General features: G+C 31.8%; 1 long non-coding RNA gene across 2 annotated transcripts; it reads left to right on the top strand.

The window, feature by feature from the left end:
* Positions 1–2,989: 2,989 nt before the first annotated feature.
* Positions 2,990–27,837, top strand: LOC127725237 (uncharacterized). 2 transcript variants are annotated; one of them, XR_007992880.1, is made up of 7 exons: positions 2,990–3,299; positions 12,237–12,296; positions 13,906–13,965; positions 15,575–15,634; positions 17,254–17,313; positions 24,801–24,878; positions 25,850–27,837. It is a non-coding gene; the product is annotated as an uncharacterized LOC127725237 (long non-coding RNA). The 2 variants fall into 2 exon arrangements; XR_007992883.1 differs by lacking the exon at positions 13,906–13,965.
* Positions 27,838–27,996: the final 159 nt, after the last annotated feature.

The raw sequence follows: 27,996 nt of genomic DNA on the forward strand, positions 1-27,996 counted from the left end.
TTGAAATAGAAAATAAAAATCTTGATATATTGTAGATGTCTAAGGACCGGCTTTATCGGTATGTCATATTTGTATTTTGAAGATACTTAGCCTTACCAAATAAAATATGTCTTGAGACAGAGAATAAACGTCTTGATACTTTATTGAAGTCTAAGGACTTGCTTTACTGGTATATCATATTTGTATTTTGATGATACTTAGCTTTACAAATATATTTTATGTTATGAGATAGAAAATAAATATCTTGATACTTTGTTGATGTGGAAGGATTTGCTTTATTGGTATATCATAAATGTATTTTAAAGATAAAATGCAGTAACAATAGAGTATGACAAAAAATTACCTTATCATTCTAATAGTTTGTAGATTTGTATAATTGTTAACACTTGTCACGTAGATCTATATTCATGTGTTTTTGTTTAATTACTAACTCAGAACCGAGAACTGAGAAGTGTACTTGCACGGTGAATGAAATTTTCAAGAAATGTAAGTATATACAAAGATATAAATGCGTGTATTTAACGTTTGTTTTCGTGTATGATGCAACTTACACGACTGAATTATTTATACCGGTGTATCGACTCAAATAGACGTGTACCTAATATTTTTCTACACACAACTGTCGTCTTTCATCGTTGAGTTTTATTCTTATATACTGGAATATTGACATATAAATATAAATATTTCAGTAATCTATTTTATTCATTATGTACATGTGTGATGTTGAATTGTTATCAATATGCGTTATACTATGCCCTTTATCAAATCCCTTTTACCGGTATACATGTACGAAAAACTAGAATCCCTACGGAACAGCTGGGCTTTTAAGATACTGCTGGTGTCTTGAGACATGGAAAAATGTCTTAAGACATTTAATTTTAGTTTATTATAACAATGCATTTTTCTGCATGGTAGATTATAAATACATCATTGACAATGTCAATGTCTTGAGACATACAGTAAATATCTTAAGATATTAAGTTAAACTGTAAAAATATTTGTAATGGGGTCTTCTATTGGAATTATGTCGGTCGATGGTTATAGCTTTCAAAAACAGATTACACATGTTCCTGAATGAGTTCAAAAGTTAAAGTCATAAAGTGTCGTCGACAATACTAATACGGTAACCACAACACATACTTAAATGACTAGCTGTGAGATTGTCGTTATGCAAAAAGAGATTTTCGTTGTGCAAAAGCAAAATGTTGATGGTGTTTTAATTATAAGTCCACTCCGAAGCATGAAAGAGGGGCGAAAGATACCAGAGGAACATTCAAACTCATGAATCGAAAATAAACCGACAACGCCATGTCTAAAAAAGAAAAAGACTAAGAAACAAAAGTACACAAAACACAACAGAAAAAACAAAAGACTAAGCAACACGAACCCCACCAAAAACTGGGGGTGATCTCCGGTGCTACGGAAGGGTAAGCACATCATGCTCCACATGTGGCACCCGTCGTGATGCTCATGTTAGTACAAACACGGTGAATAGTCTAATTCAGTAGGTCACATTCGTGAAAAGGGAACGGGATTGTAGTTACGACATTAGGAACATATCCGCTATCATCTGTGAAACGGATATTCCATAACGATCAACCAGCTCGTTTTGGCGCATGACCTGTGTGTATTCAAACATATGATCTAGCGCGTTAAATCGCTCATTTAGGAAACATTAAATGATACACTTTAAAGTTTAACCTGTTTAGTATTTTAACTGATACACTTTAAAGTTTAACCTGTGTATTGTTTACTTTTTCTATCATACTGTTTAAAAATATTACCTTTCTACATATATGTTTTGTTGTCAGTATCTTCAAGAAATAGATATATAAGTTCGACCAAATGTTTGAAAACGCGACAAACATAATACCTACAGACAAGAAATTAATATATTTGTGCATACGAATGTTGACTCTTATTTTTGTATGAAATAAGGACATTAAAAACATTTATCCCCGGCTCAGTATATTTCTAGGAGTTTGATTGGTTAACGCACGTCGTTACAAAATCCATAGCCCCTGGGTGTTGCTAACCCATATCCCCGGACGTTGCTACCCATTACATCGGGGAATTTCACGCGCGTTTTCCTTAGTTCAATGGTTGTTCCTTATGAAATATCGAATTCTGTAGATTTTCCATGATGTCTGTATAATTAAATATTTAATCCACTAACGATTTTATCTTATTATATCGATTATTTGCACTCATTTTAGTAAATGCATCACTATGCAGCCACATTGTCAATGAATGGTACTACTGACCTAGCTATGCAAATGACCCACGTTGACGTCACACCGTTTATGATGTAACTCTCACAACATTGCGCGCCAAATTCGACCCATTTCAGTTTCTCTGTCTCTAGTTTAAAAACGTCTTATATTTGTCTACCTGTAGGGTTCTACCAAAGGTAGTACCCTGCACCCCATTAAAAATATGTCAAATTCCAAAATTTCAATAAAAGATATTTAAAAAATGAAAAAAAAACGTTGCTTTCACGTTTCACTTTGTGGTCGAATTTCTCTAAAAATCGCCAGATTTAGACTAAGACCGGGGATAAATTCGTTATCTACGTTCATATCCGTAGATATGGATATTTTAACACCCTTCAGTACCCTGTACACCCTTCGGCTGCGCCTCAGGGTGTACTTGGATACTTCAGGGTGTTAAAATATCCATATCTACGGATATGAACGTAGATAACTTATATTATTGACAAACTTTTTAATTGTTTAAGTCTTCCATGAAATCTTTTTTGAAAATAATTCCAAAGTACTTAGCCTTACAAAACTGTTTTATGTCTTGAGATACGAAATAAAAATCTTCATACATTGTAGATGTCTAAGGACTTGCTTTATCGGTATGTCATATTTGTATTTTGAAGATATTTATCCTTACAAAATATTTTATGTCTTGAGACAGAGAATAAACGTCTTGATACTTAATTGAAGTCTAAGGACTTGCTTTATTGGTATATCATATTTGTATTTTGAAGACACTTATCTTTACAAATATTTTTTATGTCTTGAGATAGAAAATAGATATCTTGATACTTTGTTGATGTCTAAGGACTTGCTTTATTGGTATATCATCAGTGTATTTTGAAGATAAAATGCAGTATAAATAGAATATGACAGAAAATTAACATTATCATTCTATTAATTTGTAGATTTGTATAATTGTAAAAACTTGTCACGTAGATGTATATTCATATGTTTTTTGTTTAATGTCTCACCCAGAGCCCAGAACTGTATTTTCGGAGAAGTGTAACTGCACAGTGAATCAAATTTTCAAGAAATGTAAGTATATACACAGATTCAAATGCGTGTAATTAACGTTTGTTTTCGCGTAAGATGCAATTTACACGACTTAATTATGCTTACCGGTGTTCCGATTCAAATAGACGTGTACCTAATATTTTCCTAGACACAACTGTCGTCTTTCATCGTTGAGTTTTATTCTTATATTTTGGAATATTGACATATAAATGAATATTTCAGTAATCTATTTTATTCATTATGTACATGTGTGATGTTGAATTGTTATCAATATGCGTTATACTTTGCCCTTTATCAAATCCCGTTAACCGGTATACATGTACGAAAAACTAGAATCCCTACGAAACAGCTGGGCTTTTATGATACTGCTCATGTCTTGAGACATAGACAAATGTCTTAAGACGTTTAATTTTAGTTTATTATATCAATGCATTTTTCTGTATGGTTGATTATAAATACATCATTGACAATGTCCATGTCTTGAGACATACAGTAAATATCTTAAGATATTAAGTTAAAAATATTTGTAATGTGGTCTTCTGTTGGAATTATGTCGGTCGATGATTATAGCTGTGAAAAACAGATTAAACTGGTTCTTCCAAAATGAGTTCAAAAGTTTAAGTCATAAAGTGTCGTCGAGAAACAGGTTGACGTCTCATGCAATGAATGGATACGACAATACTAATACGGTAACCACAACACATACTTATATGACTAGTTCTGAGATTATTGTTGTGCAAACAGAAATTGTCGTTGTTCAAAAGCAAAATGTTGATGGTGTTTTAATTATTAGTCCACTCCGAAACATGACCTGCGTATATTCAAACACATGATCTAGAGCGTTAAATCGCTATTTTAAGAAACATTAAATGTTACCCTTTAAAGTTTAACCTGTGAAGTGTTTACTTTTTCTATCATACTGTATGAAACTATTACCTTACTTTATATATGTTCTGTCGTCAGTATCTTCAAGAAATATATATATGTTCGATCAAATATTTGAAAACGCGGTAAACATATTTTAAAAATTAATAATTTGTGCATACGAATGTTGACTCTTATTTTTGTATGAAATAAGGACATTAAAAAAAAATATTGACAAACTTTTTAATTTGTTATGTCTTCCATGAAATCTTTTTTGACAATCGAAATAATTCCAAAATACTTAGCCTTACAAAAATATTTTATGTCTTGAGATAGAAAATAAAATTTTGATACATTGTAGATGTCTAAGGACTTGCTTTATCGGTATGTCATATTTGTATTTTGAAGATACTTACCCTTACAAAATATTTTATGTCTTGTCACATTTCAGTCAGTACTTGCAACTCATATATCCCAGTGAACTGGAAATTAAGGATACTACTGATAAAAGAAGGACTGTTTCATACCTTGATCTTTTCCTCAATATTGACACAGATGGACGACTTCACACTAAAATCTATGACAAACGGGATGATTTCAACTTCCCAATTATCAATTTCCCATTTCTCTACAGTAACATACCCTCTGCTCCGTCGTATGGTGTGTACAAATCTCAATTGATACGTTACGCTCGTGCATTTTCACACTATACTGACTTCATATACATGAGTATGCTCCTTACGCAGAAACTGCTCCAACAGAGTTATGAGGAGGAAAGATTAAAAGTGACACTCCGTAAATGTTATGGACACCATCACGAATTGGTGGATCTATACAATGTGTCTGTGTCTAAACTAACAAATGACATTTTTACCACGTCTTAGATTGTGGTTTAACATCTATGTCGTCTGTCTGCTAAGTACCGAACGTGACCTATTCCCGAAAATGACTGTTATACCGAGAGTGAATTTACATGGCTATACGACGTGTCTCGGTAGTTTGTACATCCAACATTCATGTATTTATTTTTGATGTTTTTGTTATGGTTTCGGTTGAATAATGTGTTATGCCGTATCGTTTGTTGTCCAAATAGTTATAAAATTGCCTTTCCATACCATCAATGTCATGAAAATTGTTTGGACGAATATTGTGAAAATAATTGTATAAAGTTCGAGATTGGATGTTAGTTACGTAAGCGCGTCACTGTATTTGATATCCTGTGGTGTTGGTCGTTGATGTAATACGTTCGTTGTTGTTCTGTGGTTTGCATTTTGTGTCGACTATTATATTGTTTGTTTGTGCGTTTCTCTGTTATGAATGTTCTTGCGTGTTTTTGTGCTGTATTTCTGTCACTTAGTGTTTTAGCGATAATGTTTAACATTGTCATAAAGCGGGAGGTTTGGCATGCCATGAAACCAGGTTTAACCCACCATTTTTTCTTAAAATGTCCTGTACGAAGTCAGGGATATGGCAGTTGATATCAAATAGTTCGTTTTCTATGTGTGTTGGTGTTTGTTTTTGTTGCACTTCGCTGTTCCTGTTGTTCCTTTGTTTTCCTCTTATAGTTGATGTGTTTCCCTCGGTTTTGGTTTGTAACCCGGATTTGTTTTCTCTCAATCGATTTATGACTTTTGAACACCGGTATACTACTTTTGCCTTTATTTTTGAGACAGAGAATAAACGTCTTGATACTTTATTGAAGTCTAAGGACTTGCTTTATTGGTATATCATATTTACATTTTGAAGATACTTAGCTTTACAAATATATTTTATATCTTGAGGTAGAAAATAAATATCTTGATACTTTGTTTTTGTCGACGGACTTCCTATATTGGTATATAATAAGTGTATTTTGAAGATAAAATGCAGTATAAATAGAATATGACAGGAAAGTAACATTATTCTTCTATTAATTTGTAGATTTGTATAATTGTTAAAACTTGTCACGTAGATGTATATTCATATTTTTTTGTTTAATTTCTCACTGAGAGCACAGAACTGTATTTTCTGAGAAGTGTAACTGCACGGTGAATCAAATTTTCAAAAAATGTTAGTATATACAAAGATATAAATGTGTGTATTTAATGTTTGTTTTCGTGTATGATGCAATTTACACGACTGAATTATTTTTACCGGTGTTCCGATTCAAATAGACGTGTACCTAATAATTTTCTACACACAACTGTCATCTTTCATCGCTAAATTTTATTCTTATATTTTGGAATATTGACATATAAATGAATATTTGAGTAATTTATTTTATTCATTATGTACATATGTAATGTTGAATTGTTATCAATATGCGTTATACTATGCCCTTTATCAATTCCCTTTTACCGGTATACATGTACGAAAAACTAGAATCCCTACGGAACAGCTGGGCTTTTATGATATTGCTTATGTCTTGAGACATGGAAGAATGTCTTAAGACGTTTAATTTTAGTTTATTAAATCAATGCAATTTTTCTGCATGGTTGATTATAAATACATCATTGACAATGTCCATGTCTTGAGACATACAGTAAATATCTTAAGATATTAAGTTAAACTGTAAAAATAATTGTAATTTGGTCTTCTGTTGGAATTATGTCGGTCGATGGTTATAGCTTTCAAAACAGATTAAACTGGATCCAGAATGAGTTCAAAAGTTTAAGTCATAAAGTGTCGTCGAAAAACAGGTTGACGTCTCATGCAATGAATGGATATGACAATATTAATACGGTAACCACAACACATACTTATATAACTAGTTGTGAGATTGTCGTTGTGCAAAAAGAGATTGTCGTTGTGTAAAAGCAAAATGTTGATGGTGTTTTAATTATAAGTCCACTCGGAAACATGACCTGTGTGTATTCATGCATATGATCTAGCGATTTAAATCGCTCTTTTAGGAAACATTAAATGTAACACTTTAAAGTTTAACCTGTTTACTTTTTCTATCATGATGTATGAATTAACATGATTAAGGACATTAAAAAAATTTTATTGATACACTTTTTAATTGTTTAAGTGTTCCATGAAATCTTTTCTGAAAATCGAAAATAATTCCAAAATACTTAGCCTTACCAAAATACTTTATGTCTTGAAATAGAAACTAAAAATCTTGATAAATTGTAGATGTCTAAGGACTTGCTTTATCGGTATGTCATATTTGTATTTTGAAGATACTTAGCCTTAAAAAACATTTTATGTCTTGAGACTGAGAATAAACGTCTTGATACTTTATTGAAGTCTAAGCACTTGCTTTATTGGTATATCATATTTGTATTTTGAAGATACTTAGCTTTACAAATATAGTTTATGTCTTGAGATAGAAAATAAATATCTAATGACTTGCTTTATTGGTATTTTGGTGTATGCCCTTATATTTTTCAATTATGGGTTGTTTGACTGTGAGAGAGCTTTCACATGTTTATTATATCTTTGTTCTTAATTTTCAATTATATAGTATGGTGTTTGGATGTATAAATACTCATCCATGCCTGCTATTTTTTTTTATTGCCCCCTGCTATGGTTTTACTTAGATTTCTTACAATCTCTGTTTTTGCCCTGTGTTTGTTATATGTCAGTATTGTAATACTTAAGTCTTTACGTCGGGCCTTTTATAACAGTTTTTGTAAGAGTTACTGCTTTGCCTATTATTTCCTATTCCGTAATTGTGATCCTTATTCGTTGTTACAACCTCCATTATTTCTTATTTTTCCTATACCCCTATTTAATTATCATGATTTTACGTAATGGAAAGAAAATTATTAACAACACAACTTCTAGGATATCCACGTGCTTAAACGAACGTATTTGTAATGCCTCTACAACCAGATTGTTTAACAAAAATGCACGTGGATATCCACAAATTTTCCCGTGCAATGCCAAAAAGTGACTAACCTGTTTTAGATTAACTTCACAAAATACTGTACGGTCAACAGTGAACGGGAGAGCTTTTTCGCTCTCCTTTTCCCGTGACAATACCTGAAAAACTCAAAACCTTATACATGTGGTAACTTGAGCCCAACCTAAATGTGGTATTTAATATGTGTGACAGACGGGATGAGCGTATTACAAAAGAAATCAAGAACACCTTTACCGCTTTCGTAAACCTAAAAAATTCAACATTTGGATAAGCATAATCACAATCTAAAATTTATTAAATTCCAACCACTTGAAACCGTTCAGAAACAACCAGGAGAATCACACAAGCAATTTGAAAAATCACGTGAAGTTCGCGAATTATTTTGAATAAAAAGACTTCAAACAGCTTATCCTCTCGGTCTGAATGACAAAATATTAGGACAGGGGAACATAACTAAAACTTCAATCGATGTCATTATTATTGTCGATAAACGACTTAGAAATAAAAGGTCTCATGGCAAACGCAAAAACCTAAATCAACGTATTAAACATCGTATAAATTATACACTTGCAGATCTGTTATCTATAATAAAAAATAATGGCAGACATCAAGTATTATGCAAACTGGGTCAGATACCAATAAGTAAATTATATGCTTTTTTTCTGGAGTATGATAAAATTTCTTTTTTTAGCCCTATGTATGAATACACCCGTATTATTACAGCCTTTTGTCATCATAGGCTATTTCCTGCTATCGATAAACCTGAAAATCATTAACCTCATTTTCATAAATTAAAATATATAAATAGAGGTATTGATTTTATTAACTTATCTAGTATATTCAATGACTCTACCATCCTAAGCCAAATACCTCCATATTTTGATAATATAGAACCACCTATTATTTCGTATTCTTATAAAAAAAAGACAGCAGAAGTTTGATTTTTAATTATACGTCAGTTACATTAGACGTCAATATAGAAAATAATGTTCCTTCCACTTGAGATTGTGAAACATCTAGTTTTAGATATGTTCCCCATGGCCATGTCCTTACAGGAGACCTCAACATCGTCGAAGACCGTGAGGTCATAACTTTTCTTAAGAAAGGACCGAAATATCGTCCTCCATCTAAAATAGATTGGAAACAGTGTCGTCAGGTCATTAAAGACGCTCTGTCTGTCTACTGTAAAAATTGGTGTAAACTTGAAAAATCTGATAAAAAATCTATAGACAGTTATTTGAATAAAATTATGAATACTTTTAATATTCGTATATCTCATTTTGAAAACAATTCTGAAATTAGTAATAGGGTCCATGATATTCCCATTTCTAGAATAAAAAATAAACTCCAAGTACTCGCAAAGCGGTTTGTGTTCGTACCGACAGACAAAGCAGCAAATAATGTAGTGGTGGTGTGACGCATATACTACACGGAAGTTCTCCAAAACGAAATTACAAATTCATCTACATTCAGGTCCGTACGCTCCACAGAGAGTCAAATTGTAAACAAGCATATCACTGCCACTACCAAGCTTAAAGTCTTTCCGAACATTTGAAAGTCCCTACTATGTACTGGTTACCTAAATTGCACAAAAAACCATTTAAATTCCGTTTCATCTCCGCATCTAGTAAGTTTTCTACTACCAATCTATCAGTGTTTCTAACTACCTCCCTTACTACTATTAAAAAACTTGTTATTAACTTTTGTAGTAAAGCTTATGAAAATAATGGTATTAATTATTTTTGAAGTGTTAAAAATTCTTTAGAGGTTTTAGATAAAATTCATGCTTTTGATGGTCCTTTTAATTCTGTTGACAGTTATGATTTTTCTACTCTCTATATTACACTTCCACACAATCTTATCAAGAAAAAGTTTTCATATTTAATTAAATGGTCTTTTGAAAAATCTCATTACAAATTTATTTGCTGTAACTCGTTTAAAGCCTTTTTCTGTAACGAAAAAGGAAAGTATGCTAGATACACTTACTGGAAATGTGAAGATATGACTGAAGCTTTAAATATTCTCCTGGACAACATACATGTACGTTTCGGCGATAAAGTGTATCGACAAGTAGTAGGTATTCCTATGGGCACTAACTGCGCCCCTTTAATAGCAGATTTAATTCTGTATTGCTATGAATCTCAGTTTATGACCAAACTCAGTAAAGACACGTCATTGTTACATTTGGTTGATACATTCAACAATACCTTCCGTTATCTAGATGATATTTTTTTATTAAATAATCCAGAGTTCTCTAAATATACTACCGAAATTTACCCATTAGAACTTACTTTAGCTAAATCTAACATAAACAGCATTAGTTGTCCTTTTCTAGATTTGGACATTTCAATCTCTAAAGGAAAACTCCATACGAAAATTTACGACAAAAGAGACGACTTTTCATTCCCTATTGTTAATTTTCCTTTTTTAGACGGCGATGTTCCTTTGGCTCCATCATACGGTGTTTATATATCCCAACTCGTTCGTTATGCCCGTGTATGTAGTGATGTCATAGATTTTAACGAACGTAATCAATGCATCACTGGTAAATTATTAGGTCAGGGATTTCGTTACCATAAATTACGTAAAACTTTAATAAATTCTTTCATAGATACAAAGATTTGATTAGTGAATTTGGCTGTACCTGTAGAAAACTGATTACAAACGGTATTTCACATCCTAAATTTTACGGTAATATTGTACTTAAAGCGCGGAAATCACTATGTGAACCGTGTAAACTCATCGAACCTTTAAACAAACTTATTAGTAAAGGTTATCTTACCAATGTTGTAATTAGATCTTTGAATATAGTTTACATTGGCACTAATATCGATTTTGTCATCAGCAAATTAAAACATAACTATATTTGTATTCTTTTCAAACGGGATGTATAAAGACACACCCGCGTTCATTTTGATCTATAAAGAGGTTAAACTCCTAACTATCCTACTGCCTGTCGATACATTTATTTTTGGCATTGCACAAGTCATGTCTTCTTTGACTGTCCATGACGTTAAAATACTAAATCCCTGGGATGTGTTTTAGTTGATTTTAGTCTCTGATGCATGATTTTTTTATTATTAATTGTTTTTGGCTTTTAACTAACTGTCAGTAACTGCGAGTACTCTCAAATCGTACAAATCGTACTTTCTTGTTTATTTGACCTGTTGATACTAATTGAAATGCTCTTTTGTTATTTAATGTTATTCAGGGTTATATCTGGTCTATATACCAGCTTTGATAAGTGTTTGGTATAACTATACATTTTCACTTCGTACTATGAACATCAAAATTATTTGTTTTGTAAAAATAATTCCTTTCTCTATTTGAACTGAACACGTATACCTAACAACAATATTATTTTCATTTACCTCTGTTTAAAGTAATTACAAATGGCCGATATTTTTGTTCGAGCATATTGTTTTTCTTAAATTGTTTAACATTTTTAATAGCGGTATAACATATTACTTTTATTATTCTTCCCTTAGTTTATTAATTTTGTATTTACATTGTATCATAGGTCAAATTTATTGGTTCAGTGTATGTTCACTGGTGTTAATATGTCCTTTGGTTGAGTTAAGCTATTTCAGTTGATATTTGATAGTGTGTCTTTCTATGTTGTGATGTTACACTATTAATTCAGATAAAAGGTGAAGGTACCATTAAAACGTTTAAACCCGCTGCATTTGTTTGCACCTGTCCTAAGTCAGGAATCTGATGTTCAGTTGTCGTCGTTTTTTGATGTGGTTCATAAGTGTTCCTCGTTTCTCGTTTTTTATAAAGATTAGACCGTTGGTTTTCCCGTTTGAATGGTTTTACACTAGTAATTTTTGGGGCCCTTTGTAGCTTGCTGTTCGGTGTGAGCCAAAGCTCCGTGTTAAAGACCGTATTTTGACCTATAATGGTTTACTTTTATTAATTTTGACTTGGATGGAGAGTTGTCTCATTGGCACTCATACCACATCTTCTTATATCTATATAATCATATTTGTATTTTGAAGATACTTAGCTCTACAAATATATTTTCTGTCTTGAGATAGAAAATAAATAGCTTGATACTTTGTTGATATCGAAGGACTTCCTTTATTTGTATATAATAAGTGTATTTTGAAGATAAAATGCAGTATAAATAGAATATGACAGGAAATTAACATTATCATTCTATTAATTTGTAGATTTGTATAATGGTTAAAACTTGTCACGTAGATGTATATTCATATGTTTTTGTTTAACTTCTCACTCAGAGCACAGAACTGTATTTTCGGAGAAGTGTAACTGCCCGGTGAATCAAATTTTCAGGAAATGTAAGTATATACAAAGATATAAATGCGTGTATTTTACGTTTGTTTTCGTGTATGATGCAATTTACACGACTGAATTATTTTTACCGGTGTTCCGATTCAAATAGACGTGTACCTAATATTTTTCTACACACAACTGTCATCTTTCATCGATGAGTTTTATTCTTATATTTTGGAATATTGACATCTAAATGAATATTTTAGTAATCTATTTATTCATTATGTACATATGTGATGTTGAATTGTTATCAATATGCGTTATACTATGCCCTTTATCAAATCCCTTTTACCGATTTACATGTTCGACAAACTAAAATCCCTACGGAACAGCTGGGCTTTTATGATACTGCTCATGTCTTGAGACACGGAAAAATGTCTTAAGACGTTTCATTTTAGTTTATTATATCAATGCATTTTTCTGCATGGTTGATTATAAATACATCATTGACAATGTCCATGTCTTGAGACATACAGTAAATATCTTAAGATATCAAAGTTAAACTGTAAAACAATTGATAATGGGGTCTTCTGTTGGAATTATGTCGGTCGATGGTTATAGCTTTCAAAAACAGATTAAACTGGTTCCAGAATGAGTTCAAAAGTTTTAGTCATAATGTGTCGTCGAGAAACAGGTTGACGACTCATGCAATGAATGGATATGACAATACTAATACGGTTACCACAACACATACTTATATGACTAGTTGTGAGATTGTCATTGTGCAAAAAGAGGTTGTCGTTGTGCAAAAGCAAAATGTTGATGGTGTTTTAATTATTAGTCCACTCCGTAACATGACCTGTGTGTATTCAAGCATATGATCTAGCGCGTTAAATCGCTCTTTTAGGAAACATTAAATGTAACACTTTAAAGTTCAACCTGTGTAGTGTTTACTTTTTCTATCATACTGTATGAAACTATTACCTTACTACATATATGTTCTGTTGTCAGTATCTTCTAGAATGAGATTTATGTTCGATTAAATATTTGAAAACGCGGTAAACATATTTTAGAAATTAATATATTTGTGCATACTAATGTTGACTCTTAGTTTTGTATGAAATAAGCACATTAAAATTTGTTATTGATAAACTTTTTAATTGTTTAAGTCTTCCATGAAATCTTTTCTGAAAATCGAAAATAATTCCAAAATACTTAGCCTTACAGAAATATTTTATGTCTTGAGATAGAAAATAAAAATTATGATACATTGTAGATGTCTAAGGACTTGCTTTATCGGTATGTTATATTTTTTTTTGAAGATACTTAGCCTTACAAAATATTTTATATCTTGAGACAGAGAATAAACGTCTTGATACTTTACTGAAGTCTAAGGACTTGCTTTATTGGTATATCATATTTGTATTTTGAAAATTCTTAGCTTTACAAATATATTTTATGTCTTGAGATAGAAAATAAATATCCTAATACTTTGTTGATGTGGAAGGACTTCCTATTGGTATATCATAAGTGTATTTTGAAGATAAAATGCAGTATAAATAGAGTATGACAGGAAATTAACATTATAATTCTATTAATTTGTGGATTTGTATAATGGTTAAAATTTGTCACGTAGATGTATATTCATATATTTTCGTTTAATTTCTCACTCAGGACACATAACTGTATTTTCGGAGAAGTGTAACTGCCCGGTGAATCAAATTTTCAGGAAATGTAAGTATATACAAAGATATAAATGCGTGTATTTTACGTTTGTTTTCGTGTATGATGCAATTTACACGACTGAATTATTTTTACCGGTGTTCCGATTCAAATAGACGTGTACCTAATATTTTTCTACACACAACTGTCATCTTTTATCGATGAGTTTTATTCTTATATTTTGGAATATTGACATCTAAATGAATATTTGAGTAATCTATTTATTCATTATGTACATATGTGATGTTGAATTGTTATCAATATGCGTTATACTATGCCCTTTATCAAATCCCTTTTACCGATATACATGTTCGACAAACTAGAATCCCTACGGAACAGCTGGGCTTTTATGATACTGCTCATGTCTTGAGACACGGAAAAATGTCTTAAGACGTTTCATTTTAGGTTATTATATCAATGCATTTTTCTGCATGGTTGATTATAAATACATCATTGACAATGTCCATGTCTTGAGACATACAGTAAATATCTTAAGATATCAAAGTTAAACTGTAAAACAATTGATAATGGGGTCTTCTGTTGGAATTATGTCGGTCGATGGTTATAGCTTTCAAAAACAGATTAAACTGGTTCCAGAATGAGTTCAAAAGTTTTAGTCATAAAGTGTCGTCGAGAAACAGGTTGACGACTCATGCAATGAATGGATATGACAATACTAATACGGTAACCACAACACATACTTATATGACTAGTTGTGAGATTGTCATTGTGCAAAAAGAGGTTGTCGTTGTGCAAAAGCAAAATGTTGATGGTGTTTTAATTATTAGTCCACTCCGTAACATGACCTGTGTGTATTCAAGCATATGATCTAGCGCGTTAAATCGCTCTTTTAGGAAACATTAAATGTAACACTTTAAAGTTCAACCTGTGTAGTGTTTACTTTTTCTATCATACTGTATGAAACTATTACCTTACTACATATATGTTCTGTTGTCAGTATCTTCTAGAATGAGATTTATGTTCGATTAAATATTTGAAAACGCGGTAAACATATTTTAGAAATTAATATATTTGTGCATACTAATGTTGACTCTTAGTTTTGTATGAAATAAGCACATTAAAAATTTTTATTGATAAACTTTTTAATTGTTTAAGTCTTCCATGAAATCTTTTCTGAAAATCGAAAATAATTCCAAAATACTTAGCCTTACAGAAATATTTTATGTCTTGAGATGGAAAATAAAAATTATGATACATTGTAGATGTCTAAGGACTTGCTTTATCGGTATGTCATATTTTTTTTTGAAGATACTTAGCCTTACAAAATATTTTATATCTTGAGACAGAGAATAAACGTCTTGATAACTTACTGAAGTCTAAGGACTTGCTTTATAGGTATATCATATTTGTATTTTAAAAATTCTTAGCTTTACAAATATATTTTATGTCTTGAGATAGAAAATAAATATCTTAATACTTTGTTGATGTGGAAGGACTTCCTATTGGTATATCATAAGTGTATTTTGAAGATAAAATGCAGTATAAATAGAGTATGACAGGAAATTAACATTATAATTCTATTAATTTGTGGATTTGTATAATGGTTAAAATTTGTCACGTAGATGTATATTCATATATTTTCGTTTAATTTCTCACTCAGGGCACATAACTGTATTTTCGGAGAAGTGTAACTGCACGGTGAATCGAATTTTCAAGAAATGTAAGTATATACAAAGATATAAATGCGTGTATTTAACGTTTGTTTTCGTGTATGATGCAATTTACACGACTGAATTATTTTTACCGGTGTTCCGATTCAAATAGACGTGTACCCATTATTTTTCTACACACAACTGTCATCTTTCATCGTTGAGTTTTATTCTTATATTTTGGAATATTGACGTATAAATGAATATTTGAGTAATCTATTTTATTCATTATGTACATACAGTGATGTTGAATTGTTATCAATATGCGTTATACTATGCCCTTTATCAAATCCCTTTTACCGGTATACATGTACGAACAACTAGAATCCCTACGGAACAGCTGGGCTTTTATGATACTGCTCATGTCTTGAGACATGGAAAAATATCTTAAGACGTTTAATTTTAGTTTATTATATCAATGCATTTTTCTGCATGGCTGATTATAGATACATCATTAACAATGTCCATGTCTTGAGACATACAGTAAAACTGTAAAAATATTTGTAATGGGGTCTTCTGTTGGAATTATGTCGGTCGATGGTTATAGCTTTCAAAAACAAATTAAACTGGTTCCAGAATGAGTTCAAAGTTTAAGTCATAAAGTGTCGTCGAGAAACAGGTTGACGTCTCATGCAATGAATGGATACGATAATACTAATACGGTAACCACAACACATACTTATATGACTAGTTGTGAGATTGTTGTTGTGTAAAAAGAGATTGTCGTTGTGCTAAAAGAGATTGTCGTTGTGCTAAAGCAAAATGTTGATGGTGTTTTAATTATAAGACCACTCCGAAATATGACCTGTGTGTGTTCAAGCATATGATCTAGCGCGTTAAATTGCTCTTTTAGGAAACATTAATTGTAACACCTTAAAGTTTAACCTGTGTAGTGTTTACTTTTTCTATCATACTGTATGAAACTATTACCTTACTACATATATATGTTCTGTTGTCAGTATCTTCAAGAAATAGATATATGTTCGATCAAATATTTGAAAACGCGGTAAACATATTTTAGAAATTAATGTATTTGTGCATACGAATGTTGACTCTTATTTTTGTATGACATAAGGACATTGAAAAAAAATATTGAAAAGTTTTTTAATTGTTTAAGTCTTCCATGAAATCTTTTCTGTAAATCGAAAATAATTCCAAAATATTTAGCCTTACAAAAATATTTTATGTCTTGAGATAGAAAATAAAAATATTGATACATTGTAGATGTTTAAGGACTTGCCTTATCGGTATGTCATATTTGTATGTTGAAAATGCTTAGCCTTACAAAAAAATTTATGTCTTGAGACAGAGAATAAACGTCTTGATACTTTATTGAAGTCTAAGGACTTGCTTTATTGGTATATCATATTTGTATTTTGAAGATACTTAGCTTTACAAAAATATGCTATGTCTTGAGATAGAAAATAAATATCTTGATACTTTGTTGATGTCGAAGGACTTCCTTTATTGGTATATCATAAGTGTATTTTGAAGATAAAATGCATTATAAATAGAATATGACAGGAAAATAACATTATCATTCTTACTATTAATTTGTAGATTTGTATAATGGTTAAAACTTGTCACGTAGATGTATATTCATATGTTTTTTGAATAATTTCTCACTCAGAGCCCGGCACTGTACTTTCTGAGAAGTGTAACTGCACGGTGAATCGAATTTTCAAGAAATGTAAGTATATACAAAGATATAAATGCGTGTATTTAACGTTTGTTTTCGTGTATGATGCAGTTTACACCACTGAATTATGTTAACCGGTGTTCGGATTCAAATAGACGTGTACCTAATATTTTTCTACACACAATTGTCATCTTTCATCGTGAAGTTTTATTCTTATATTTTGGAATATTGACATATAAATGAATATTTGAGTAATCTATTTTATTCATTATGTACATATGTGATGTTGAATTGTTATCAATATGCGTTATACTATGCCCTTTATCAAATCCCTTTTACCGATATACATGTACGACAAACTAAAATCCCTACGGAACAGCTGGGCTTTTATGATACTGCTCATGTCTTGAGACATGGAAAAATGTTTATATTTTGCGGCTAGGGCGGAATTTCGTAAACTATTAATAAATGAAAACTAACTATTGTTATCAAAATGATTGGGTTGCTTTTTGTATTATTCCCTTTATAAAAGCAGGCGGAATTCCAGTTGAAATTAAACAAAAGAAATGGAACTGTTTGTTAAAGAAGGTAAAAAGGCGAAGTTGGTAAATTTGAAATGTTTGCATCTGTTTCTATGGGCTTTTAAAGTTTAATAAATGTGCATAATTTAGGATTTTATGCATGTTATGGATGTGTTTTTATTTAAATTATTGAATTAAGCTTCGAGATATTTGGAAACTTTTAAATTATAGACAAATTTTCACAAAATAGTCGATTGTGGTAGGTGCAAATTCTCGTGGATCTTTTTTGTGCATGAGCAAAAATTCTGCAGAAAAAATTCCAAAGGAAGATAATCGATTTATCCTTTTAAAGCATCAATTTGCATCTCTGCCCCCGGTGACATTTTTTTGGGGAAAAAATCTCCAAAATGGGCACTAATTACATCGAAAAGAGAAAGTCGAGTACTACTTTTTAGATTCAGGCATGTTTGAGTTGACTATTCTGTCTTGAAAACGTATTAAAGAAAAAATATTTGATACATCTTCTCGCTTCAGTGAGTCATAACAACAGAGTAGGTGTGTTCGAATAACAATGTTTTACTAAAAACCAAACTTTTCTGGTGGATCTTAAAAATGCATAACTTAAAAAAAAAATCATTTTTTGTGTGTGTTATCTAGGGTAATTAATCTTCAACCTCTGAAAGTTTTTTTTTTGTCTGCCCTTCCACGAAATATTTAATTAGAATTTTTTTAAATATTTTTGAAGTTTCAAAACTTCCCCCTGACAACCGATCAGGCAATAGTTTTAAGTTGAACAAATGCATAAAAGTACATTAACTGTTAACTGATGCTCAAAAACTAGTAGATACATTTGTCTTTTAAAATACAACCGGCATATTATGATCGTATTGATACTATGTGGATAAATTTATCGGTTTTCAAGGGCTAAATTGACAGGGCGTCATCACTACAATGGCTTCCATTTTTACGATTATAAAAATTAGGTGGCGTAATGAAGAGATAATCTTGACGAAATAGAATCCTGACTGAAAGGACATTAAAACAAAAATGTTTTTTCGTGGAGAATTTATAAATATTAAAACATATCTGCCTCTGAAATATAATGCAAATTGTGAAAGAAGGTATATATTTGTGTCAATGTTTAAAATCTCGCGTAGATGTGTACCACATACTGAGCCACTTTGGACAATTAAAGACACCAGACAAATGTTATTATATAATACAATATTAAAAATGTATTTATGATTAACATTCGGGCCTGTGAAGGCAAGCTGCATGTAGTCCTCTGGTACACTGCACAAAAGAGGTTCTTGATCTTTTTCTTATATTTCGCTTTCTGTCGGAACAAACGACACAATTTCGTTCTTTTCGACCGTCGAGTTTTTTCACTCTTGCTTGCCGATTCACGTTACCATTTCTGTGTGTCAAATAAGCAGACGCTAAACTTTCTATTACAGATTGGTTGAACTGAAGTCGGGACATAACCGGTAATGATGTGTTATGACGGTACAGAATATACGCGTTTAACATAATGCGGTGAAATATGTGATATATAATTTTTTTCTATACTTTACTGCATTTCCTGTGATCATTATATGCTTCGATCATTTGGTCGCTAAGGTCGACACCGCCCATGAATGTATTATATGCGCCTATGATCCTAGGTTTACCGTTTAGTTTTCAATAGCATTGTAGAAAGTAGACATCAATGTGACGGGTTTTTTTCTGTTGTGGTCGCGGAAACGGCAAAACATGTTTTGTCTCTGTCTAGCGTAAACAGCATTCCCTGTCTGCGGACATGCATTTTTTATCATCTGTGGCATAGGTCTATTAGTTCTCATTGTGCGGGTGAGATACGTACGCTCTCTCAATAATTTGTTAGCTAAATTAAGTGAAGCAAAAAAGCTATCGGCGAAAACATGAAAGACTTTTCCAAGAAGATGCGAATTCTTCATTAAATTCATTACTTCATTTGTTCCTTGTAATGTTCCAGCAGGAGTGGGATCGAAACGTTTCCCGTGATATACATCCATTTGTAAAACATACCCGGTGACAGACTCGACCTACATATAGAATTTAACGCCAAACCTTGAACGTTTTCCTGGCATATACTGTAACATACTTGTCTTTCCTTTTGTACCAACAAGGGATTCATCTACAGCAAGTTCTCTGCGGGGATTATAGTACCGTAAAAATTTCCTGTTAACGAAATCAAGTAACGGTTTAAACCTTTGAGATGGTTTGTAAGCTGGATCATTACGCTTAGGGAGTTTTTTTTATGTCCACCTGGTGCACAAATTTTAAGATGTTTTGGAATCATAAACATACATTGTACAACGGAACCAGGGTGTAGACTGAGATGGACTGTTCTTATTCCAATATTCTTCAAATGAGACTTTCCTAATTAAGCCCATGTTAAAAAGAAACGGCAAAAATTCCCTTAAACTCAGGTATGGTTAGTTTACCCTCCTTCTGCCACTGCATTTTTCTCGAAAATCGTCTGGTTTGGCGAATGGTTTTTATTGCAAATATTCTTTGCATATCTAAAAAAATAATCAAAAATAATCATAAACATTTATTATATAAAGTCGTAGAATCTGTTATGTAAATATTTATTTTTTTAAGGGAACGACCATATTACTTTGAAAATGTATATTTTTTGGTAGTGGTGATTAAGTGTGGTGTGTGTCTGTATTATCTTCAAAAAATATTTTTAATCCCAACTTTGAAGAAAAACATTATGATCAGGGAATGTTTTTTTATTATTATCAGTTTTTGCCATTATAATTCCAATATCAAGTGTCAAGCCTGACTCATAAAGCAAACCTGAATAAAAAAAACCCATAGTACCCCCTTTCAGAGTTAAAGGGCTGTTCCCTCAAGAAATGTATTATTTTTATTTTCTTCATTTGTTTTGGTGATTTGTTGATGTCTTCGTGCCATTGACTTATATCCGTTCTTTTTAATATTTTGTTTTCGTATACTGCAAAAATAACCGTTTCTTTTGAGTTACATGACGTGCTTTTGTGTTATTTTATATCCTGTCATTGGGGCGCTTCCCCTGTATCTGAGGAAGCTGCAACGCAACCACAGAAAAACATAATGTCCATTACTCTTTATTGAGCTGAACGAACAAACAGTCGTGTTGGGCTGTCTTTCTATTATCTTGATCGGTTTACACATACCATTTCAGCAGGACGAACACCCGTTTATTTGAAGTATTTGTAGGGGGATATAAAAGTGTTCAAAATTTTCTAAATTATGTTTTAGAAAGAACAATGTCATAAATGAAAGAAATTGTACTCACAAAGACTTAAACCGTATGACTTTGTTGATTATTCTATTGACTGTGTCATTAACTTTCAAATTCAAATTCAAATGTTTATTGTCATAAAAACTCTTAACAATACGTTTATGACAAATTATATGAATACAAACATACACAAAATACTTTTCACAAACTTGTCCTCAGTTCTAATGCCTGTTCAAAAAAGGACCCTAAGCTTTCTACTTCTTTTGAGGTTGATGGGCAACATTAACATTTCAACGGCGCGTTGGTTCTACATTGATGGTAAAAAATTACAATATGGCTATGCAAGATACGTCTAGTAACTATAAACTAACTCAGAAAAGATTATTTTACCAACCCGTTTGTTTGTTTGACAAACTCTTTGATAAGGTCAATAGAAAACAGCAAATAAAAGTAAGCTATTGGCGCGGCATTTCTTGGCGGCATATTAATGGGTCCAGTGAGTGCTCTATTAAACGGTGGGTCATTCATTGGCTCTGGTGGGAGAACCCAGAACCACGGATTAGGTTCAATTGCAGCCATGTTTCCTTCAGCGCTGCTCAGAGTCTATGGCGTCACATATTACGTCATTGATGCTGCACATCGGCCAAACAGTTGGAAAGCAGGTTACGGTTTGACCCCAAGTCTATCAGCAACAATAGAGTCACGTGACCGTGAAAATTCAGTAAAACTACGGCTGAGACAAACCTAAAAACTAAAAATGACGGGCTGAATTTAAATTTAATAAGGCGTCCCACTAAGACAAACAATCGAAATGAATATCCAGGCAACAGAGTTTTGGATACGCAAACGTCAAGTTATTTTCAACACGAAGCGGTGGTTTTTTTGCGGATTTTGTGCAAGGGGTTATCTCCCCTGATATCACAACTCAAAAATGAAAACCCAACAAAATCAATCAAAAGGGGTTAACCTCACAAAAATCAAGAAAAAAACAAATGAAATTCGATTTACAACTATGGTATTTTCGTATTAACAAGAGATACCGCCCTCCTTTTCAGAGAAGGATAAGAGGTCAAAATTAAAAGACAATAAATTGGTTAAGAATTATGAAATGTCTCCTATAGTCCATTTCAAGTTATCCTGATTGGGCTAAATCGCCTCCTGCGTAAAAATTACTTACCGCGTTTATTCAAAATTATATTATCCTAACGCATTTTTTTTTGCTGTTGACTAATTTCAATAATCATTTCCCCCTCATTGTTAACATATCTGGTACCGCCGTCAAAATTGCCTCCGATAGTGATCTCACAATTGTAAAGCGGCCATTATTTTTACCGGATGTGTTGCCTGGGAGGACGGATGACGTATGTAAACAATATTTTTTCGGTATTCCCGGGAGTTATCTTGGATAAGACGAAAAAAGAAAAGACATTTATAAATAGCAGACGATCATCAACTTCTGATTACTGCAGTTATATTGTAGAAGACTTCAAGGAATCAAATATTATATAACCATGGGAAGAAAGAAAGTTAAAACCACCATCAAAAGTGTTGAGGTATAACAACCTGCGTGTAAACCAAGAATGATGTTTTCTGAAGCTCATGTGAATCATTGTCTTACCACAGTGCCCGTGGTGAATGGTCATCACACTGTTCCAATTCAACTGTCTGATCACTGCTGTCAACTTGTGTTATTGAAAAGTTCTTTCTTGATATAATACAGAATTATTGTACAAGGATTACCCATGCAGTTCAGAAAACATTATTTACAACTTTGTCCTTCATATAAACTTTTCTTCCTTCTTCTTCTGAAGTTCTGTACATGTAAGTAAATAAACCATGAATCTTTGCACATTCAAGATATTATACATTAGACATTCCTTTAAATAGCACATAATGAAATTGGGATGTGGAATATAGGGTGCAAGAAAGTGGAACCTAGAGAAAATTACCATACAAAAAAGCTGGACTGGAAAATTACCATTTCATGTACCCTCCCCCTCATATATGTTGTAGATTTTCCATAGGGAAAAGTTGGGGTTTGAATATAATTGTTGAAGGCTCTAAATATCTGCAACAGTTATTTGTGTCACTAAACTGCCATCTAAATGACATCTACATGAGGATGTGTATGGGGGTTTACAGAATAGAGAATAATGGGCAAAATATATATAAAGAATATAAAAAAAATGGATCTAACAAAACAAAGAATAGAGAATAATGTGGAAAAGGTATAAAGAATAGAGAGTAGAGAAAATGGCCTACAAAATAAAGAATACATAAATGAAGGACCCCACATCCAGACCCTCATGCATACCTTCACCTTTTTTCTAGATATCAAGGTGAACCAAATCTTACTGTTAGCCTAATAACTTTTTAATATATATATTTACACCAAGACGGTGTTAAATGAAATTGGACACCATACTCATGCTTTCAATAACATATATGGTCAAATCTCTGATTGACCCCACTTCTAAATTATTAAACCCATCATTCTGCATTGACACCAATATCTTGGAGTAAATTAAAAACACCCATTCGGGTCAACACCCTCTAAAACATACATTAAAAGAGATAACAGGAATCCTGAAAAATACCAAACAGACAACAAAAAAAAAAACCCGACATAGTCCATGAATCCTGAAAATAAACTGTTAACACAGAGATTTGTCTCGCATATTTGTTATTTTGATAATACAAATGTTGAAATTAAAATAGCAATACTTTAACATATAAGTTATGCAAATACTCAAAGTCAATGAACCATGACTGAAGGTATAGGGCTAAACAATCTCCATGGAAATGAGATATGCCAATGCTAATACAACTGCATACCAAATACCATTGACTTTTCATAATTTGTTCCCTTTCAAAAACAAACCTAAACACATACACTAGCTTGTAAACTATGTAAAAGTTTCAAAGTCAATGAAACATAATGAGGGGGTGGAGTTATTAAATCTCCATGGAAATGAAACTAGGAAATGCCAATACATGTGCATACCAAATATCATTGACTTAACATTAGCGGTTCATCTTAACTGACCTAATCACAAAGTAATACATGTAAACTAAGTAAAAGTTTCAAAGTCAATAGACCATAACCGAGGGGGCGGGGCCAAATAATCTCCATGGAAATGAGATATGCCAATGCTTATACAACTTCATACCAAATATCATTGACCTACCACTAGTGGTTCCCCTTAAACTGACCTAATCACAAACTAATACATGCAAACTAAACAAATTTTATATACAATATAGCGTTCTTGCTGCCTGTACTTACGTACCTGACGCAGATTATGATGACGCAGAGCGACAATCTCATCCCTCTCAACGACATGACGTCGGCCCGATCCTTTCTTAGAAAACATGAAAAAACACCAGTTTAATGTCATGTCTGCAATAGAATAAAACATAAATGTTGACATTGCTTAAAAAATAAATTAGTGAAATACTGGTATTGCAAATACAATGTAACAAAATTAATAGCCTTCATTCCTTGCTGGATGCATGGCTGTTTAACGTCTACGGCTTTTTCCTGGAAACAATTGTGTTTATTCATGCATGTGTTCCTATTTAGATGTATTGTATAATTGTGTTAATGTTTCTGTAGCATTTATTGCATTTCTCTTCTGAATGAGGATATAATTGCTAGGCATGAATGTTGCATTTATAAATGATTTTTCACTGCAAAAAAAAATTATTATTTTAAAATACATCGTTTCTTGCATACTGATTTCTAGTGATACTTCTTATTACAGATTCCACATTTGGTTGATGATCACAGTGTGTCAATCAAATATTTCAAGACTGTGTAGATTTCTTGTGTTTTGCATCAGGTATTGTATGTTATATACATATATGATTCACATTCCTTGTGCCAAAAAAAATTAAATGAACATTTTTTTGTCCAGTAAATTCATTTCCTTGTCTACAACAAGTAAGTTATGTTGTTTGTCAAACAAAAAGGAAATAAATTTCCTACCTACCCAACCGTACAAAGCATTGGACCCCTTAAGGAGTTATTGCCCTTTATAGTAAATTTCTTGTAAATTTTTGTAATCTTATACAAAAATCTTCTCCACTTAATCTTCTGGGCTAAAAAGAATTAAACTTAGCCAAAATTTTAAATAGGATATCTTGATTGAAAAATGTATCCGATTAACCTGTCATCCAACCAACATGGCCGCCATGGCTAAAATTGGAACATAGGGGTTTACTATAAAAGTCTAAGGGAAAATTGTAAAAAAAAACAATTTCAAATGGTCACAACTTGAAAACTAATTTAAATAATGATAAGGGGTCTTCAGTAACAATTGTAAGACTACAATGGGATAACCTGCTTTTAATTTAACTACTGGGCCAAATTAAACCAAAATTAGGCAAAATAATTATTAGGGTATCTAATACTATCAATTATGATTTTAACCTTATTTTACATGATTTCGAAAACCACAGTAGATACAAAAACCACAGTAGATACAGGTGAGCGACACAGGCTCTTGAGAACCTCTAGTTTAGGAACACTGTTGATTCATTCATTTTTGTGGGTACCAGTTTTCCTTGATTGAGAAAAATTATGTTTAACTTCGACATATGTTTGGTTGCAGAGTAAAACATTTAAGTTCATGGTTTACATTTAATGAAAAAATCAAAGAAAAGTGGGACCACACAACAATAAGAAATCCACAGTTATTTCTTTAAAAATTAACTTAAAAATGTAAATTGTAAGATATATTTACCGAAAACCCAGTGATTTCACTGTTCTCACTACTGTGGACAAGGATGCATTAATGTCTTTCTCTTTCAGAACTTCATGAAGTCTGGGCATTGACACCACCTCTTTTTCGGTACATGTCATATATTGTCCGTTTCACCACATTCCTGTTAAATTCATCCAGCTTCCAAGGCTTTGGACCAGACTTCCGTACACAAGACTTATGGACTGCCTTTACAACATCCTGCACTGGATCAAGGGCCTCTATCTTCCTCCTGAGAGTACTAAGGCTTATTCCTAAAAATAGAGAGAAATGTCAACATTAAATTGTTTTGTGTTAAATATGTGCATTTTAAGTATCAACCAAGTATGAGAGTATTAATGTTTTCAGCAGATTTCATAATTGTATAGAAATATGTATACATTTTCTAGTACAATGTTATGTTGTATGTGACTTGTGTAATGCTGTCCCTGGTAAAGAAGATACATTTTTATTTAGATTTTAAATCTTTTTTATTTTGTGCAATTATAGAACAATAAACATCATATATTGAACACCACAATTGGGATATTGAAAATAGATTTCTATTTAAAGAATTTATGCATATTATTTTATTTAACATTTTTGAACTTAAAGCAATATTACAATACATGTGTAAATAATTTTATTTTTTATACACTTGTCTAAGGCGTGAAATATGATGGTATAACATTGTTCGTCTATTGTCAACACTTCGTAAAATAACTCAAAACCTCCTTTTCATGAAACTTTGGTGAATTGTTTATATATATTGAAGCAAGCTCCCGTTTGAATTTATAAATTAAAGATCTTATTTTTCTGAGTTATGGGATTTTATTTATTAAGAATAGGGGGTTTTCCAGTTTTATGACTATAACTCATAAAATACTAGCAGTGATTTTCAAGTTTTCAGAAAATGAACAAAAAATGCATTGAGCAGTTTTCGTGAAACTTTGGTGACAAGTTTATATCTTTTGAAATAAGCTAGTTTTTTTTTATATAAATTTCTAATATGACATTGCATAGTTATGGAATTTTGTTTGTTGAAAAATTGTCGAAAATTATTTTTAGTTTAATATAAATCCATTTAAAACATTAAGGCCAGCAGAAAGGGGATTGGTGTATCATGCGCTCGTGGCGCAGCTCTTTATTTAATCTGCATTGTTAGGAGTTAAACGTTTTATTTTTCTAGTATAATTTCTGAAACTTTAAGGTAAAATAAGGATAGATGAATTTGTAGTCTTTTTAAAATTACAATAGTACCTCAATAATTCTATGTTAATTAACTGGTTCATGAAATGAAATGTCATTTTGAATCAAAATTTTTACCATTTTTCTAGGAGTTTGGGGTAATAATTTCATAGCTTCAGTCACAACTCTTGCTGTTGAAATCAAGAATTATGATTTACCAATTTCTTTACCAGACAAATTTACACTACCTGTTGCCTTCACCATGCGTGACCAAGGATCACTCAAACACCATGGCTTTCCTTTCTTCTTTTCCATAGTGAAAAATTTGAACATCTTTTCAAGGCGGTGGGACACCTGTGAAGAAATGGCAAAGATATTTTATAATTTGATAATTTCAGTTGCTATGATATATAGCGTTGTGAAATTTTTTTTTATCAATTTCATGAAAAAGTTTTAATCGGAAGTATACAGTTAATATTTTCTATATTATGGTTTACACTTAATTTTTAGCAGACCATGATAATTACTAGTTTTTTTCTTGCTTGGTTTGTTAGATTCCTGGCTAAATGACATTTACCCTATACCTGCACTAATTTATATGAATTGTATAGTATAATTTTTATATTATCTTGCATCTTATGTGTATGTTTTATATGTCTTAATATTGTATGTGTTGTTATTGTTATTAATGTCAGCAAAATCTATACAGAGCTTATGTTTGTAATGTTTCATGTAAACCGTACATGAAATGAAATTTTCTGTTCTATTCTTTTCTAATTCTATTCATGAAATGTTAGTTTTTGATCACTTGACTAGTCTGCTAGTTTGAATGAAAAATTCTCCTTAAAAATTAATAAATGTACCAGTAGCATTTGCTTGGTTGTTTTTATTCTTATGATGCTTAACTGGTATTTATATGTGTTGCTTGCAATAGAAATCTAAGCAATTAAAAGAAAAATGTTAATATTGTAGCCAACCAATTTTCAAATTAAAGGGATATAAATCTATTTCTTATAGGTGTTATCTCCCT

This window comes from Mytilus californianus, unplaced genomic scaffold (genome assembly GCF_021869535.1).
Source record: "Mytilus californianus isolate M0D057914Y unplaced genomic scaffold, xbMytCali1.0.p SCAF_1, whole genome shotgun sequence".
Taxonomy (NCBI): Eukaryota; Metazoa; Mollusca; class Bivalvia; order Mytilida; family Mytilidae; genus Mytilus; species Mytilus californianus.